Source organism: Rhinopithecus bieti, unplaced genomic scaffold (assembly GCF_001698545.2).
Source record: "Rhinopithecus bieti isolate Rb0 unplaced genomic scaffold, ASM169854v2 scaffold_11944, whole genome shotgun sequence".
NCBI classification, from domain to species: Eukaryota; Metazoa; Chordata; class Mammalia; order Primates; family Cercopithecidae; genus Rhinopithecus; species Rhinopithecus bieti.
The window spans coordinates 369393-389272 of NW_016807378.1; the positions used below are offsets into that span (position 1 = coordinate 369393).

The window sequence follows — 19880 nt, forward strand, 5'->3', positions numbered from 1 at the left end:
ATGTCATCAGTTAAGGCTATTTTCACTTCTGTGAATCTTCAGTTGCTTCAGGCCATCTAGATGTACACGTGCAGGTCACTGGGGATCTGATGGCTTAGCTTGGGCTCAGAGGCCTGACAGAGACCTCAGGAAGCTTTTAGTCATGGTGGAAGCTGAAGGGGGAGCAAGTGTGTCCAACCTGCTCTCATGTGAACTATGAAAGTGAGAACTCATTACTATAGGCAGGGCATTTCATGAGGGATTTGCCTCCATGACCCAAATACCTCCCACCAGACTTCCACCTCCAACATTGGAGACCGTATTTCAATCTGAGATTTGATATCTGAACCACATCATGGAATTAGTGCCCTTATAAAAGAGGCCCAGGGTTGCTTGTTTGCCCCTTCCACCATGTGAGGCACATAGTGATTTGTTTTTCTAAGACCACCAGAGCCGGCACAAAAGAACCAGCGACTAGGCAAGGGTAGGAGCAAAACTGCAAGTTTATTTTGGTCACCTAAGGTGTGGGGAAGAGGTCTCTCGGCCTCTGGCAAAGAAGGCCGACAGAGTCCCCGGTGGGGCTCTCAGACGGAGTTCCTGCAGTCCTGACATCCCCACAGGAGTGGAGGACTGAGGAAGGCCGCGCGTGGCGTCCCTCTGGAGCGGCTTTTCTAGGAGTGGGAGGGCAATAGGCGGGGCACGGGCGTGTCGGGGGGCGTTCCGCAGGTGCGACCAGGTAAATCTTGGTCTCTTCGGATTGACATCACCTGGCGCATGCCTAGTTCGTCTGCACCTTCCCGGGCGCCTGCTGCATTTTCGTGCACGCGGGAAAAGTTGGTGAAGAAGAACCCGGAAGTGCACCATCTTGCCTCCGTTCGTCCAAACACATAGCAGGCACCATATATGAGGAACAGGCCTTTACCAGACTCCGAATTGGCTGGCACCTTGATCTTGGACTTCCCAGCATCCAGAAATGTGAGCAAAAAATTCTGTTGTTTATAAATTACCCAGCTTAAGGTACTTTATTGTTACAGCCAAAATGGACTATGGCCCTCTGGGTGATGGATTATGATGCAAGCATCTCTACAGCATTATGCAGGCAGAAATAAAAGGGTGTAGAATTGTGTACAGTCTTCAGAGGACAGGTGCCCTTTTTCACTCATGTCCGTGGAAAGAGACCACCAAACAGGCTTTGTGTGAGCAACAAAGCTGTTTATTTCACCTAGGTGCAGGCGGGCTGAGTCCGAAAAGAGAGTCAGTGAAGGGAGATAGGGGTGTGGCTGTTTTATAGGATTTGAGTAGGTAGTGGAAAATTACAGGCGAAGGGGTTATTCTCTGGCAGGCACTGGCGGGGGTGGGGGCACAAGGCACTCAGTGGGGGAGCTTTTGAGCCAGGATGAGCCAGGAGAAGGAATTTCACAAGGTAATGTCATCAGTGTAGGCAGAAACAGGCCATTTTCACTTCTTTTGTGATTGTTCAGTTACTTCAGGCCATCTGGATATATACCTGCAGGTCACAGGGGATATGATGGCTTAGCTTGGGCTCAGAGGCCTGACACCCTTGAGTCCAGTTTAAAAATAAATGTCCATTTTCAACAGTCTGATGATAATATAAATTATTAAAAGGCAGGTAGAGGGAAGAGCATTTACATGGGCATGGAGGAATAATAGAAAATGGCGCATTTGGGGAGCTTGAAGTATCTCTATTTGGCTAGAGTGCATGATCTCTACATGAAGGCAAAACAGGAGACAAGTTTTTTTTTCTTGTTTTTTGAGATGGAATCTCACTCTGTCGCCCAGGCTAGAGTACAGTGGCTTGATCTCGGCTCACTGCAACCTCTGCCTCCTGGGTTCAAGCAATACTCCTGCCTCAGCCTCCTGAGTATCTGGGATTACAGGCAAGTGCCACCATGCCCGGATAATTGTTTTTGTATTTTTAGTAGAGACAGGGTTTCATCATGTTGGCCAGGCTGGTCTTAAACTCCTGTCCTCAAGTGATTCACCAGCCTCCGCCTCCCAAAGTGCTGGGATTACAGGCGTGAGCCACCGTACCCAGCCAGGAGACAAGATTTAAAAGGAAGATAAACAGAGTCTGCCCTACATCTTGGGTAAATCATTTTCCATTTCTAACTTTTAATCAGTTCATTTATATAACTGGACTAGAGTCCCTGCCTTCCCTGATTCCTAGGGCTTAGCTTTAGAATTTATTTTAATTTTTTTAGAGACAAAGTCTCACTACGTTGCCCAGGCTGGTCTCAAACCCCTGGCCTTCAGTGATCCTCCCTCCTTGGTCTGCTGAAGCACTGGGGTTTCTGGCATGAGTCACCTTGCCTGGCAATTTTAGAATTATAAAGGGAGACAATATCAGCCAGATGGTGGAATAGGAGGCTCCATATTTTCTCTCTTCCTACAGATACATGGAATAAACAGCTACACATGGATCAATTTTCTGTGTGATAAATCTAGAATTACAAAGGTGAAGAAAGGGGCCCTTAAATATCATCTAGTCCACAGGTTTTTAAACTGTGTTGCCAGGGCTTCTTTGGGGTCTTGGGGGTCAGCTGCCCTCAGGATGGGGGCCAAATAGGCTGAGATCCCTGTCTCCAGCTTCAGTCAGAGCAGCTGTGCTTTGCTTTGAGTATTGGGCTTCTGCATACGAATAAAGAAAAAAGATGAGGTTCTTTATGCTAAAGTTTGAAAAATCACTGAACTGGTCCAACCTTCCCACTTTGTAGATGAAGAAAATTGAGAGGCAGGAAAAGTAAGGAAATGACTTGCGTGGGGTCAAAAATGAGTCAATTAATGGGCTTTAAGAGGAGACTGGGCTTCCTATTATTGAAGATACATTTTCATGCTCATTTTCTTCTTCAGATCAATCAAGGTGTCCCCCTCCTTCTTCTTGGAGGAGTCAGGCTCCTGCCAGCCAGATCTTCCACAACACTTAAAAGACAAAGGATCAAAGTGAAAAAACAAATGCTAATGCTCCCAACCCTGCTGACCACCTACTGGGCCCAAGAGGTTCAAAGCTTCAAACCCTGGAGGAAAAGCCCAGCCCCCTCGTATCACCTGGGCTCTCTGCAGCTTCTAGGACCACTCTCCAGCTTCCCCTTCCACATGGCTTGCTAGAGCCACTCAGGCCTCCTGACACACTTAGTCCAAAGAGGCTCCCAGAAGGCTCTGACCCCTAAATAGTCCCCATACCAGGATGACTACGTGTTTGCCTGGGGTTAACTGTGGTGGATAACTGTTCCATCTGTTCAAAATATGTTCACAGGGTATAGGCAGAGAAAAGGATTGGTAAGTACACACACTTCAAACTGCTGAAGAATTTTGTGAAAGTGTTCTGTGTGTTTTTAGGCAAACCACTCCAGTTTTCTGGGTCTCAGCTTTCCACTTTTAGAAATGAACAGCTGGAGGAGTTATTTCGAAGGCCCTTATCGGCTGACAAATGCCGCTCAGCCTTGTTGTTTTCTATTCTCTTAAGACATTCTTTGAAGAGAGTTTTCCTGTGAGGAAAGTGCTTCAGAGGAGAAAATACACCAGGTACGTGTTCCTAGTGGAACACATGTTTAGGACAGTTAGGAGTGTAAGACATTGTAAAAGATGGAAAGAGAATGGGGACAGAAGACTCATGCTGAGTCTGCAGCAGGGATTTGCTGCTCCTTTTGAAGAATGTAAAGAGCCACTGTGCCAGGAGTTGGGCTCTGAGCCCTGTTGGGAATCCAGGGAGGCCCATGGTGGCTTGATCTGCAGCAGGCTCAAATTCACCCCATGCCTGGCCCCTGGGAACTCTGACACCCTTAGATTCCAGTAAAATTTGAGTAGGGATGCATTCCGAGATTAAGTAGCAAAGAATGCAAAGTGAAAGATAGTGAGAGTGACCACCTGTGCCTTGTGCTTTTGTAATTCCTGCTTTGAACCTTTCCCTTTTAATGGTAACAAAAAAACACAGGTAAGTCAGTCACTTTTATGTTGTCATTTCCAAGACCCTCCTCCAGGCAGGACTGATATATGGTGGGTCCACATACCAAATGGGTTGTTTACTCCATTTCTGACCTGATTAGTCAGTCCTGTGCAATACTGGGTTGTTAAATATTTTGAATATCACTCAAAATTCTAGGACTTTTTACTTGGGGTTTTGGAGCAGAGAGACAGAAACCCTCAGGAAGACTTCTTTTCATCAAAATTCAACTAAGCACCTACTATGTGTCAGACTCTTAGACGTGTCTGCAGTTCCCAAACATCAGGTCTGCTAGGTGTCAAGAAGGTGCTGTCAAGAAGGAGCTATGATTTCCCAGTATTATCAGATCCAGTAAAGAACTCAGTGAGAATACAGGTTGGAGAACTAACCGCAACCAAGTCCTAGTGCTCCTTAGGCTGCAATAATGCCACCGCCCTATTGTCTTCTGGAGGGCAGGAAGTATTGGGCGGGAGGGAGAATGGAGGAGAAGCCCAATTGGGGTTATTATTTATATAGAATATAATTAAGAATTATTATTCTAAATAATTTTTTGCAATTATCTAAAAGGGAAAGGAATTGCAATAGCAGGGAATCAAATCCTCCTAATCTTTGCTTATCCGGAATTTCCTTCTTTATGTATTTTCTGAGAAGGAGGTCACCTCTTTCGTGAAGTTTTGGTTTTCAGATTTTAGAATGGACTTCACTCTCTTTTTTGCTTCTATTGCTGTTTGTAAGGTCAGCTACTACAGTCTCATAGCACTTTACTGTATTTATCTATTTAAAATGTTGTCTTCCCCAGCCAGACCCAGATCTTCTCTAAGAAAGGACTGAGTCCATTTATCTTTTCCTTCTCAATGCCTAAGAGTGCCTGGTACATAATGGAGCTTTGTAAATACTTGTTAAATGAAAAAATGAATGACTAAATAAGTAAAAATGAATGAATAAATAAACACATTCCTAGACTCTGACTCTCTGTAGGCATCACTAAATTATGTTGCCTATCTGGCTCCTGGTGGCATTTGTGTTCTAGCCCTTGCTGTAGGTGATAATTAATTAAAATTAGGATCAGCTGGAGTGTTAGGAAATCCTGAAATAGCAGTGGCTTAATAAGAATCAAAGTTTCTTTCTTTCTCATCGGAAGTCTGAAAGAAACAGCCAAGGTTTGCATGGTGTTCCATGGTTTGTTTCTATCTTGCTGTGCATGACCTCCACTGCTAAGGTCTTTTATGGTCCAAGATGATTACTCCAGCTCCAGCCATCACATCTGTATTCCATCCTGCAGAAAGGAAGAAAGAAGGTAAAGAGCACATTATCACTCTTTAAGGACACTGCTTAAAGTTGCACATTCCATTTCTATGTAAATCCCATTGATTGTAACAGGATGAAGTCACATGGTCACACCTTGCTCAGAAGAGGTTGGAAGATACAGTTTTTGTTGTTAATAGCCACTGAAAATGTGGGAGTTTTATTACCATTGAAGAATGGTGATTGAAGAACAACACACAATGTCTGCTATAGTAACCACTTATGGTTTTTTTCTTTGTTTTTTGGCAAGAGAGTGGACAGATTAAATCAATAGTATAGAAAAATCAATATGGTGGCTGGAAGGAATAAGACATTAGAGAAAGAAGATACTGGAGTCAAGCAGACCAGTAGGAGGCAGTTTCACAAAAGTCTAGATAGATGAGATGAAATAGGACAGTAGCAGATAGGATGGGAGGGTAGATGCAGATTGGTAAAGCAGTTTGGTAGTGAACTAGTCAATGCCATGTGAATATCGCCGGGGTGAGGAAAAAGAAGGAGTCTAGAATTAGGCTCCCTTTGTGATTGGTGCCCTCTGAAATGGAGCTGTCACTGATTGATTTGGGGAATTTCAGGAAGACCTCAGCAGGTGAGGTAGAGATGAGTACTGAGAGCACTGACTTTGATTTGGAACGCTTAAAGAGCTGAGCACTGACTGATTCAGGTAATCCCTAGAGATCTAGGTAACCCCCGCCCCCAGAGTTTCCCAGAGTGCACCCCCAGAAGGAAACTCTAGGGGTTATTTGGATCAGTCAGTAAGAATGGACAGTCAGTCCAGTTGGAATGAGTATAGTGGAGTAGGAAACACAGTTGGAGGGTGAGGGTAGGGTCATCTTCCTGTCTTCTCTCCGGTACTCGTGGTCATTGACCTGTTAGAAGGGCCCCCATTGTCGTAGGGGCTACCAACCAATTCTCAGAAGAGTTTGGAGACAGAAGTGATTTCAAATTCTCGCTAATTAAAATGGAGGCTATCAGCATGTGCCTAAAGTCCTGCTGCTGCTGCAGAGGAAGTAGGGAGGGGTTCTCAAATCCACAGCCAAGCCTCTAGGCAGCATCCTGACTCCAGGGGGAGGTGCTGGGAAGCTGGGGAGGGGCAGCCACATGCCAGCTGGCTGTGCCAAGTGAGGGAGCCACACGCCTGGGGTTCTGCCATGTGTTTGTTTATTTGGTTTGGCTGATGTAAAACATACACACACAGACTCACAGCCTTAGGGCCTGTGTGCAGAGCCCATGTTTAATCCTCAACTAAAATCAGGAACAGTGCAGGAAAAAAGAAGGAAGCCAAAATAGCAGAATACAACCAGGTAGCAGAGTTTGTTCATTCATTCATTCATTTATTCATTCACTCATTTAGCAAATGATTACCAGGCAGTATGCAAGGCACTGGGGCAATAACGTGAATACAACGTTTCCCCAAGGAGCTCCAAGACAGAGTCTGGGAACAGAGACAAGGGAAGAGGTCATTTTAGTACAAAGTGAAAGGTGCATAATACAGATTTATAGCACAGCTCTAATCTGGTCATTTCCTGGCTCAAAATCCGACAGGGCTCCTCTCATATCTAAGAGGCTTTCATAGGCATGATAATGACACCCTTAAGCCTTTACCCATGCTCCAAGTTTAGGGGAATTCAAGCAGCTCCAGGATTATGCTGCCTCTCACATCTCCTGACCTGCTCATGCTCTGTTTCTCCTGCTTGTTAGGGCCTTCTTCCTTCTGATCTTTGTTGCTTCCCACTCAGCCTTGAAGGTCAAGTGTCATCATCTCCTGGTGACCATCCTCTGAGTCCTCACTACATGCCCTGCAGCCTTTATTGCTGGCACTGCTCAACTGCTACTTTCACCTGCCCATCTCCCCTGTGGCCTGTGAGCAACTCCAGCAGAGATGGATCTTGTCCACGTGTGTATCCTGGCAGCTAATCGATGCCTGGCACAGAAACACTCTTAATAAATGCCTGTCCAAATGAACGGACATAATTTAGTGCCACTATGGATAGCCTCAATGTGCCATAATTAAAATACACTTGGATTCTGGAGTCAAACCCTGAGCTCTGTCACCTCCACCATATCATTCCCTTCTTTGAGCCTCAGTTTTCTTATTCTTCAGCTTAAGCTGATAATATTTCTGAGTATGTCTTATATGAAAATGCTTTCTTTGGTGTGTGTTCACCTTTCTTTCTTTAATGGGATAAACATGGAGCATTTATTTATTACTTTTATGATTATTTTCCTAAGGAAAAGACAAGGCCCTGCTCTGAGGAGTGAAGACACAATCCAGCAGGCAGGAGGGATGGCTAAGTTCAAAGTCTTGAGAAGTGCCCCTCATGGACACCCCAGGGTGCCCATCTCCAGGTTACCACCAGGTAATATGACCTTTCAGGTCATTACAAAGATGCATTTGATAATATGAAAGAGTGAAAATATTCTATTCGTCAAGTTTGCTTTCTTGACATGTAACATTTAAATATTTAGATGTATGGTGCTTGAGTCTCTAGTTAACTTGGGCTGCGTTTTAGTAAGTTTTGGCTGCCACAACAAAATATCATAGATGGAGTAATTTATAAACAATAAAAATTTATTCCTTATGGTTCTGGAGGCTGTGAAGTTCAAGATCAAGGTGCTGGCTAATTTGGTTTTTGGTGAGAGCTCTCCTTGCTGTGGCCACACTTTTGCAGTGTCCTCACATGGCAGGGGGCAAGAGGGGAGTCTCTTTTTATAAGGATGCTAATCCCAACATGAGGGATGCATCCTCATAACCTAATTACCTCCCAAAAGCCCTGCTTCCAAATACTATCACATTAGGGTTTAAGGAATAAACATATGACTTCTGGGGAACACAGCTTAGTCTGTAGCAGCCTGCCTTGGTATCCTTGCTCTAGGTGCCATAAACATTAGGGATGGGCCTTGGATGATGGAAGTGCAGGGGAGTTAGCTTCCCATGGGGGGGATCCCTTGGACCAGTGAGAAAAGGGAAAGGGAAAAAGAAGGAGCCAAATGCATAAATACCCAGTTAAAAGAAAAAACTTTAGACAAATTAAACTTTACACAGTTTAATTGGGCAAAGAACGATTTGCAAATCGACCAGCCCCCAGAACCAGAATAGGTTCAGAGCTACTCCACATGGTCGAATATTTATGGACAGAAAAAGGAAAGTGACCTAGAGAAACCAGAAGTGAGGTACAGAAACAGCTGGATTGGTTACAGCTGGGCCTTTGCCTTATTTGAACCTGCTTTGAACAGTCAGCTGCCTGCGGTTGGCTGAGACTCTGGTACTTGTTACAAGAGTAGGTTACAGTCTGTTTACATATTAAGTTAGTTTATGGTTCACTGTGTATGGAGAAACCTTTAGGCCAAACTTACAATATGTATGGAGGCAGCTGTAAGCAAACTTAATTCAGCAACTCCTTCCCTTCTCTCTCCTTCCCTTCTCCATTACCCTTAGAGGTGGTTTCTCCTTGCAGATGATCTAGAGGAATTCCAAGTGCTGCAACTTACCTACCCAGCAAGCTGCTGTGTCTCAGGGAAGATCCTGGGGAGGTGGTGGCCAGCTGCTGTGCATCACATTGCATCTTTTCTTGCCTCATTTCCCTTTTCAACTCATTCTCACCCTGGGCCTTACCCTCAAGGCCCTGGTTTTGCTTCTCCTAAATGTCAACACTTTAACCTTGGACTTTGCTTTCTAGCAGACTGAGAGTGAAGAAACTGCCTCTGTCACTCACTTACTAGTTATGACTTTGAAGCAGGTTACTTGACCTCTTGTGCCTCAGTTTTCTCCTCTGTAAAACAATGATACATGATAATATCTCCCATAGAGAGTTTCTGTGAAGAGAAGACTAAATGAGTTATTAATATGTCAATTTACTGCCCCATAACTGTTAGGTTTTATAATTCTTCTTTCTTCAAGGATATTGTATTAGTTTGCTCAAGGCTGCCATAACAAACTACAGACTGGGTGGCTTAAACAACAGGAATTTATTTTCGCATAATTTTGGAGACTGGAAGTCCAAGGTCAAGGTGTCGACAGGGTTGGTTTCTTCTGAGGCCTCGCTCTTTGGCTTGCAGCTGGCTGTCTTCTCGCCATGTCTTCACATGGTCTTTTCTCGGTGTGTCCCCATTCCCGGTCCCTCTTTTCCTCTTCAAATTTCCTCTTCCTGTAAGGACACCGGTCAGATTGGAATAGAGCCCACCCCGAAGGCCTCCTTTTAACTTAATCACCTCTTTCAAAGCCCCATCTTTGAATACAGTCACATTCTAAAGTACTGGTGCTTCAACATATGAGTTTTGAGGGACACCATTATAGCCCGGGACAGACACTCGTTAAGTGCTACCTCTGTGTAGGGTGACCAACTCAACCTCAACCAGATTTGCCTTGGATTTTCTTGGTTTTAGTACAGAAATTCCGGCATCCCAAGGAATCCCTCAGTCCTGGGTAAGCTAGGAAGATTGGTCAGCCTAACTCTTGCAGAAACTTTACCCAAGTCTTTTGCAATATGTAAGGACTAGAGGAACTCAATATGTATCTAGAACTCCATCCTTCCCAGTGGACTTTGACAGTCATAACTTGCTTAATCCTCACTTCAGCCTCGTGAGGTAGGTGGGGCAAGAAACAATATTCCAGTTACATAAAGGAAGAAATAGGCTCAGAAAGATTCATCTTGGCTCCCTTGGCCCTGTTTATCTTTTCTCTGGGTTCTTTCATTACTAGGTGCTTCCAAGACCAAGATAACCAGGCAATCATAGTAGATGCATCAGTACATCCTTGCCCAAGGGCCTAGACAAGAGGTAAGTAACCATGATGTATCAGTGAGTGAGTCCTGAAATTTCTCTTGTGCAATTTGAATTAAAGAAATTAAACAGATAATCATACCTGTACTACTTGGGTAGCGGTGATAGGTGGGCCACAGCCTGGGCCTTAGAGCAAATGCCTCTGGCTGGAAAACTGGAGAGTGGGAGGGAAGCAGGGAGAGATGCAGGCTATGTTTGAGGATCTGCTCTGAAAGGCAGGGAGGGAAGCCATTTATTAGTGAGCTTTGTTTGATCTGTTCAAGGATCAAAGGGATAAATACCATGTGGGAAAATAAAAGTTGACCTGGCAACCCTGTGTCCCAACCTGCTGGGATCCAGTCTGCCTTAGGCCCATGGCTCAGGCTGGAGGACTTTCTTTTTTTTTTTTTTTTTTTGAGACGGAGTCTTGCTCTGTCTCCCAGGCTGGAGCACAGTGGCTGGATCTCAGCTCACTGCAAGCTCCGCCTCCTGGGTTTACGCCATTCCAGGCTGGAGGACTTTCATAGGAACCACGGGCAAACTTGCAAGCTCACTTCTTCCTCAATCTGCCCCCTGACCCCTCCCTTACCCATTGCCTTTAAGAAGAGCTTTCTCCTATCTCTTGGGCACTCTCTGGGGTAAGGGATGCTCAAGGGTAAAAGGGGGCCCAGAGATCAAGCATTATTTCTGGCCTTTGAAGAATATGGAGAAGTCACCAGATGATATGTGATGAATGCTGTGATTAAGCTGGGCTTGGAAGACTGAAGGTATACCACTGAGAAATCCCTAAACCTACCCTGTGGGGCACAGAGGAAGGCAGCCCAGCATATGTCTCAGGGAATAAATTGATAGAGGAGATGGTTTCTGGTTTTCTTTTGGGAGGAGGAAGAGGAGGAGCACATGCACAAAGCTAAGGAGGTGATTAACAACATGATACGGTAAGGACCAGCCAATATTAACTGAATTTCTAATCTGTGCCAGGACCTCCATCATCTCATGGAATCCCAGTGGCATTAAATGAAGCAGCCTTGGGATTCTTCCATTTCATAATGGAATGAGAGAAATGAGACTCACAGAGGTTTGATAACTTGCCTGAGGTCATGCAATTGACATACAGCAGAGCTGGAATCTGAACACAGATTTGCCTACTTGAAAACCTGGCTTCTCACCCATAAAGGTGTGGTTATATCCATGTTTTCGAAAGTTCCCTCTGGTTGCTGGGGGTAGACTGGAGGAGCTAGAAGTAGTGTCTGAGGAACCAGTTAGGACTGTATTGCAATAGTTTCAGGTAGCTGGTATAGTTTCCTAACCCACAAGATCAGGTGTGCAAAACTGAAGCGAATTTTCTATAAACTTGAACCCAAGTCCAGTGTTGGCAGATATTTAATCTTAGTTCAGGGATTTCTCCGTCTCTTCCTTCTCCTTGTGGTAGCATCTAAGTTCCACATGAGGAAGGGATTGTATAGCATCAAGTCATGGAATGAGGATGAATGAGAGTTACAGTTGGGGGTTGGCAAGGGCTATCTTTGACATCCAGGGCCTTCCTGGTCACTTTTTCACTAAGATCATCATGTGACCTTTTCATTTTCTAGACAGGGAGGTCTAGACACTACTTTTTTGAGGACTCTCCAGCTATGCTTTGTGGGGAATACAATGGGTCTGAATTAGATCCTAAACCTAGATGTCTGAAGCAACTACACCTAACCTTACTGTTCTGTTCCCTGATAGCTAACGGGAGAATTCTGGAGGTTGCCATCTTTCCAGGCAGAAGATGGGCAGGGGAGCACAGGCTCTCTTTGTCCTCAGATCCTTGAAATAAAAGGGAGAACTATTTTCTGCTTTCCACCATTGGGCTCAGACTAGGCATGCAGGACACAGAGACCCCTCTCAGGGGTCCAAACAGGTATTCACTTGATTAATCTTCTGACTATCTGCCAATTCTACCAGCTCTTTAAACGTTATGCTTTCTGTAAGTATTCTTTCTAGTCTATTGTTCAGGCTAGGATTCTGGCTGCTGCATCCGTAATTAATTTGCTCTTTGTATTTCTGTTATAGCTACCTTTCTCTGAGGCAATGGATGCTCAGGCTTTATGTTCTAGTTTTAATGGAGGAAAGACCATGGATGTGTAGAAATAATAATGGGAACAAAAGCACTGGAGTTAATATTTCAAATTACTATTCTGTTATACATACAGGATATCTGAAGGTCTGAATCATGGCAGTGGCAGTAGGGGAGGCAATGAGGGAGTAGATTAGAGAGAGCTTTGAGGATCAGAATCCAAATGTTTCGGCGATTGGTAAAGTCTGGAGGATAAGGAAGAGAGATGTTTTCTGTATCTCTTTCAGGTGTTGTTTAGCTTCACATGAATTTTATCACCTTGTCTAGAATCAACCACCATCTGACAGGGTAGGCTGTGGCTGGGCCATGTCATGTAGAACCGAATCAAGGGTACCAAATTATTGTGGACTTACCCGATATCTGGCCTCCTTTTGTTATTTACTTAGGCCCCTGACTTTTTCTGAAATTACTAGACACTAAAGCCTGCTAGGGAATTTCATGGAAATCAAGATGACTCAACCCAGAGTCCATTTCAAGGCTAGGATGCTAGAGGACCCCAACAATGGAGTAGGGAAGTGAAACAGATCAGCTCACATCCAAGCCCTTGCATGATCAATCCTGTAGTAGGACTGCTGCTCAGTTGGAACTTGTGACAGCCTGGAAGAGGAAAAGACAGCTCTAAGTATAGCAAGGAAACTGTTATGGAAATGAACCCAAATCTTAAAATGGTGGACATAGTAAAGTGTTTGTTCTACTTAGGGGAATCTAGATCCCCACATTTGGACCTCCACTGGAATCTCAGAAGAACAAGTGCCTGGGGGGCTTGTCACAGAAGCCAAGGTGGTAAATTTCAGGCACATCACAGTCCCCAAGATGGGGAGAAGACTGAGATGCAGGGTAACAACTGAAATCCATGGGATTTCATGGGAGCCGTGTTTATCTTAAATCATTGACAGTGAGATGAGGATCATGTCAGCCTTCATACCTTTGATGATGATCCCAGGCTGCAACAGTGACACATAGAACTGGATTCAGTAACTAACTACAAATTCCATCAACCAGGGCTAGTAAAGTGAAAGGCAGAAATTGGGAGGTGGGGCTTCTTTCTTGCTTATAAAACTTTATTTGGTTGTGTTGAGTATGTGCATGTATGTATGAAATCCCATAAAGCAGTCTTCTTAGGAACAAGCCAGCATGCCACAAAGTAGGAGATCTTTGGAGCACTGGCGTAAATGGGCAGAGAGCTCAAGGTACTCTGCTTTGTACATGGTATGATTTGTACCACCACCACTATCCCTGTTTCAGAGCACTGTTGAATTGTTCCAAGCCCAGATTTCTATGTCAGTTACTTGTCTATAGGGCTTGACTAATAAAAGCTAGTTTCTGAAATCTGCTTTGGTTCTGGAATTTATTAGAGGGCTTTTTCTTCTCATTTTATTACTTGTTTTTATTGTCATTGGTATATTATGTCTTACAGTGAAAACATTCACAGGCTGATTAAAGAGAAGATCTGAAATTATTAGGCAGCAAGCATACAAAGCCATTGCTTTATAAAGATAGTATCGTAAAGGCCTAATGTCTGTAGTTCAAAGTAGCCTGGAGATGTTGGCTAAATCTTCCATCATGGAGTCCTCATGGGATCTAGAAGTCCTGTTTGAATTACTGATTTATCTTCCTTCAGGCCCAATAAGTTGGCTTTCCACAGCTATAAGTTCCACAACCAACCCTGGATCGAAAACATTTGAAAAAATAATAATATAACAATAAATAATAATACACATAAAAAGACAATACAACTATTTACATAGCATTTACATTGTATTAGGTATTATAAGTAATCTATAGGTGATTTAAAGTATATGAGAGAATGTGTGGGAGTTATATGCAAATACTATACCATTTTATATAAGGAACTTGAGCATGAACAAATTTCAGTGTCTGCGGGGGGGCCTGGAACCAATTTGCCATGGATGCCATTACACAAAGACGAATTAGGAACTTTTGCATGGATATGGCACCCTTGGCTATTTAGAAGTGCCTTTGAGGTTGGTAGAGTATATTATTAACTTTTAACAAAAACCTCTTGAGGTAGATAGGGTGTATGCTAGTATCATTTTTATTTAACATAGAACAGTGAGGTCAAAGAGGACCAATGTTGCTTGTTGCAGGCCACGTCATTGGTCTTATCCATTTGTTCATTCATTCGTCTCAAATATTATTGCTTGCCTAGCCTACCATGTTCCAGGCTCTGGGCTTGGTACTTACTATGATGAAAGAAACAAGATCCAGTACTGAGCCCAGCTGCTCACAGTCTAGTGAAGGATACAGACACACAAAAGAACACTATAAACCAATTAATTTATTCAGCAAATATTTATTGAGATCTTACTTGATGTCTGGCACTGGGAACATAGCAACAAGTAGGTCAAAGTCCATGCTCTCCTTTTTGGGAGACACAGATAATAAATGATTATATAATATGTTAGGTGGTGATAAGTCCTATGAAGAAATGTCAGGTAGGAAAGGCAACAGAGTGTGGCAGGTGTGGAACTGTGGCATTTTAGATAAGCTAGAGAAGGCCTCTCAGATAAGGTGGCATTTGGGGGAGAATTAAATGCACTGAAGGAATAAGTCCCAGGAGTCTGGGAAGGGGGACCATCAAGTGCAAAGATCCTGAGGCAGGAGCGGGTCTCGTGTGTTGAAGGAACAGCAGGAAAGGCAGCAGGCCTGGAGGGGAATGAATGAAGGAGGACAAAGGAGCAGAGGAAGGCATAGAAGGAGAAGAGGGCCAGGTCATGGAGAGTGGAGGTCCAGCAGGCATGGTAAGGACTTTGGATATTTTTCAAAAAAAGATTTTGAGCAAAGAATTGACATGACTAAATGATGTTTTGACAGGGTTACCCTGTAACTGTGCTGTGAATAGACTGTGAAGGTCAGGAGCAGAAGTAGAGCAGCCAGTTTGGAGATTGTTGCAAATGGGCCAGGGAAGAGGTCATGGTGCCTGGTACCAGAGCGGTAGCCAAGGAGGCAATGAGAGATGAGATTAGGGATATTTCTGTAACACATTTACTGACGTTTGGGTATTGGCTGTGAGAAAAGGAGAGGAATACACAAAAACATGGGCACACTGAGGAAAGATGCTGCTGTTGGTCAAGTTAGGTGGGAGACAGTTTCTAAGTCTTTTAAGCTTTGGGTGCAGGAGGTTTATTGGGGTACATTCTCAGAAACAACACCTTTGAAGGAGCGAATGCAGTCCAGAGAGGAAGAAGTTGCGCTGTGATGCAGTCACAACAGAGGCTGCAGCTGATCCTACAGGAAGCTTGGGAACTGGGACAACCCTTTCTTATTGTCTCATTTAAGCAAAAGGGCCAGAACTTTGTAGCCCCACATCAACCAGTCATTATTAATGGCACACTGCCTGGGGATGGGGCATAACCATGGGTGAGGTGGCTTCTTTTTGCTGAGAGCGAGTGCTGGAGAGAGATTCTCCTGTGACTTCTTAGCACCCAATCCTATCAGCAGCCCAGAGGGTGAGAACTTATGTCCTGAAAGATGACTAGGTGCCACACCACACACACACCGTGAACTACTAATGCCCACTCCAGTCTAGGCAGGGAAGAGTCAGGGAGGACTTCCTGGAGGAGATGATACCTAGGCTGGTTTCAAAGCATCCTATGCTACTTTTCTCAGTTATGTGATGTTATTATGAGCAAGAAGGTGCTTAAACACTATCCTAACTCAAATACCCTAATTATGCTCATTTGTTAAATCTTCAATGAAACTGAACTCTGATGTTAATTGACTTTTAAACTAAAGCATTTTCAGCTCCCCAAATTATAATAAATCCCTCTGATTTACAGCTAGGCCATTATATTTTTTTAAAAATGTATTGATTCAAAACATATAACTATTTTTAAAATCTATTGCTTCAGAGCATACAACTGAGGCAAAATTGATATTCCAATTGTTCAAATTTCTGGCAACCAAATATTCCTCAATAAACAGAATTCTAACATGCTGATATTTTTATTAGCTCTTATTGGCAGGAAATCCCTTCCAAGAGCTAACATAAATCCTGTTTGGTACAATTTGGGACATTTCCTCTAGATTTTCCTGCAGAGGAGTTGGAGAATGGCTAGCAGCCGGATCTATGCAATAGGCTATTCCTGCACTTAAAGTCTTTTTATTTGGATGATTCTCATCATTTGAGAGAAAAATGTTAGAGTTAGACCCCGGCAACTGGCAGAATATATTATAAAATGTGTGCCCCATGAATGAGCAGGCATGTATATGTGTGTGGATACGTGTTTGCATCTGTAAGTATGTATAGTGCTGTGTGTATATATGCATACACGTGTATGTAGGCAAGTATGATTAGTATTAGGAGAATGTGTTTGTGAATATTTTTGCTTGTGTTTGTGTGAGAATCTTCATGTGTAGGGACACGTTTATAATGTATGTATGTCTGGGCAAGTGATTCAGGTGTGTGTATATATTGAGGTTTGTGCATGTGTGTGCATGAGAATAAAAACATGTGGGCATGTCAACAGTTCTTTCCAGACACATGAAGTAATCAGATCTCATGGTTCCATGGCAAGAATATAAATGCCAAGGTCAGGTTTCTTGCCTGTATCAACTTTACTCTAGTGATCTTGCTCCAAACATTTTCCTTAGGGGCCTCTCTAGTTCCTCCTTCTCTTCCCACCAAGGGTGCAGGCCCAGAGGGGTCTCAGACAGCTTCCCAGCCTTTGGAGCTGTGCTCTGATGTCTGCCCCAGGAGCCTTCGCTGTGGCAGTCTTGTCATGTTGGACTCTGCTGTCATTGCCAAAGTGACAATCGATGATCAGAACTGGAGCTGCTCAGAAACCCAACTTCTGTACGGGGCCCTTTGATCTGCCCAGGCTTGGAATGGAGCAGAGTCTGGCACAGGTGCCTTTGATGAGGCCAGGCCAATGAGGGGGCTGTAGGCTGATCCCACCCAGTCCCCGCAGCCTTTGATGCCCACCTGCCCTGCAAGGATCAGGCTACAGAAGCAGGCTAGTTGGAGTAGGAGCCAGCCGCACTACACTCTGCTCCTCAGCTTCGTGGAAAATCACCATCTGGGTGTTTGGCCTGGTGATGCTTGGATCTTGGGGCTGCAGAAGCCAATTCTTAGAAATATTGTTCTTGCAACCACCCATCTATCAATTCAGCTAGTATTTATGGAAAACTTACAGAGTCAGCAGAGCTGACAAGTTATTACATGCACAGCCTTTCAAGTCAGAATGCTTGGATTAAATTTGGCCACTTATTAGTTGTTCCAACTTGGGCGAGTTAAATAACTTGCATGTGCCCCTCTGTGTCTCCATTTTCTCATCTGTTATGAGGTTGTTATGAAGACCAAATTAGGTAGTGCAAATAAGGCGCCTGATACCTATTAAGACTTCACAAATGTTATCTGTTATTATTTCAGGGGGCCTGCATATTTGAGTGGAGAAGTCTTATCAGCTCTGAAGCCCTGACTTGGGTTCAAATCTCAGCTCCAGGTCCTGGCCCAGTCGTTTTGCAGTTAACTTATCTCATGGGGTTATTATGAGGAGTAAATGAGCAAATATATATAAAGTGCTTAGAATAGTGTCTGGCACTGAATAAGTGCTTCATAGAAGTTAGTTTTTAATAATGATAATGACTTGATACGAGCTCAACCTGGGCCAGAAGGTATGAAGTTCTTTGACTATCTCCAGAATAAATCTTCAATCTTTGATTTATTTATTTATTTATCTGAAAGATCAGATCTACTCCTATAATTTTGACTGCTATTCTCTAACTCCAAAATCCCAAATCCCAAATTCAATCATGCCACTTTCCTGCTTAAATTCCTCTAGTGGATTCCACTTTCCAGAGAATATTCCAAACCACTTAACGTAGCATTTGAGACTCTCTGCCATCTGTCCTCTGCTGATCTCTTCAGTGTTGTAACTCATAACCCTTCCTGTTCCTACCTCCCACATCCACTGCCAAGCATACTGAGAATGCAGGCTCCATGCACCTTTATGTGCTTGTGCCCTCTACCTAGAACGCCCTTTCCTCCATTGTCTGGCTGTGAACTCCTTCTGTTCCTTCAAGACTCAGATCTCAGGTCCTTCCCACATAAAGCCTAAAACCTTCTTTTTTCTGTTATCTTTTTTTTTTTTAACTATTCCCTGCACAGTAGAGTTAGACATTACTTCTTTTATGCTTCTGTCTTAGACCCAGGACATGCCTTGGCTTCTATGACATGGCAGGACACTTGCTGGTCCACTTTCCTTATAGATTATGAGCTCCCAGAGTGGAATCTTGGACCATCCCACTCTAAATCAACAACATTAAGCACAGGGCTTGGCACCTAGTAAACACTCCCTAATCTGCTGAGCAGATTAACTCAATCTATCTCTCCTGCTTCTCAGGTCCACTGACCTCCCAGACAGCTTTCCCTTGGAATGTCATGGCTCCTCAAGTTCAGCTGATACACGCCATTCCAATATCACTCTCCCTCATGCTGTTCCTTCTTAATTCAATGAATGCCACCATCCATCCATCCAATCTCCAGATATGGAAACTGGAGGGTCACTGGTAAAGTCCTTGCTCATAGTCATTACACACCCATCCCAAGCCATTTTGATGTCTTGGGACACCAAAAGCCCCAAGACATTTTTATTTGACCCCTTAAATGTTTCTTCTGTTTTCCCTTCTTCTCCATTTGCATCCCCATTTCCACTCTGGATGATACCTATTGAAATCTTCTCACATTCCTCCAGGACTTGAAAAGTTTCCCATTATTTCCAGGATACCATCCAAGCTCCCTTGAATCACTTGTAGGGTCCTCCAGGATCTTACCCTGGCTTTATTCTCCACAGTTACATCTCCTCATTGCATCTAGTGCTCTTGTTATGCCAAACTCATCCTTCCAGAATATGCCAACTTTTACCCGCCACTAGCTCACTGGACAGTTGTTCCCTGGACTCCTTGGAATGCTGTTCTCCCAATTCCTCCCCTACAATATGCTTCCTCTCCCTAGGAACTCAGCAAAAATGCCACCTCGGGACACCTTTCCAGACTCTTCTCCTATATCCTCCTGCCATCTCCTGCTATGGCCGCGCTGAGACCATTGTTTCCTCCTGGGTGCTCTCACAGCTCTTAATGATCAGCTGACCATGCTGTACTGTATCTACTTATTTTAAAGAATGTGTTTATCCCCTGTCTAGACTATGAGCCCTTTGAGAACAATTGTGTGAACTTAAGTTAATAATTCTGTCTGACTCTCAGGTTCTTAATCTATCAAATGGGGATAATGTTAGCCATACCTTCTTGACAGGACATTGTAAGGGTGAAATGACACAATGTGTGACAAGGGTCTGGGCTTATAAGAGGCACTCAGTAAACAAGCATATCTGTATGATCTTGCTGGCAGGAACAATACCTGTCATGAGAGAGTTCCAGAGATGAGAGCCCAGAGAGCACCCAATCGCCCCAGCTGAGTTTTCAGCAGCTTAATGGTGCTTTCAAGTAGACTTAGTGAAATGGCTCCATCAATTTCTTCAACTCGCTACAACTGAGTGACTTTGCACTTATTATCTTGCCTCTTTGTATCTCAGCTTCCTTGTTTGAAATATGGAGATAGTAATACTATACTTACCTCACAAGGAAGTTTGTTATGAGAATTTAATAAGATGCATGTAGGTATTTGTGTTAGCTATTGTTATTATTATTAATGAGTGAACATCGTGGAGCAGATGGATCTATGTTTGAATAATGCTTCATAAATAAATTATTAGTATCTTAAAGGGGCTACTTAAAGAT

The 19880-nt window shown here is 43.7% G+C and overlaps 1 long non-coding RNA gene across 1 annotated transcript in view; it reads right to left on the reverse strand.

Annotated features, from left to right (window-relative positions):
- Positions 1–9196: 9196 nt before the first annotated feature.
- The window catches only part of LOC108535514 (uncharacterized), a 60979-nt gene continuing 50295 nt past the window's right edge, over positions 9197–19880 (reverse strand). The window contains exons 2-3 of the long non-coding RNA XR_014485101.1: positions 10107–10232; positions 9197–9390 (exon numbers count right to left, since the gene is read on the reverse strand). This is a non-coding gene — a long non-coding RNA (uncharacterized LOC108535514). The remainder of the gene's footprint in view (positions 9391–10106; positions 10233–19880) is intronic.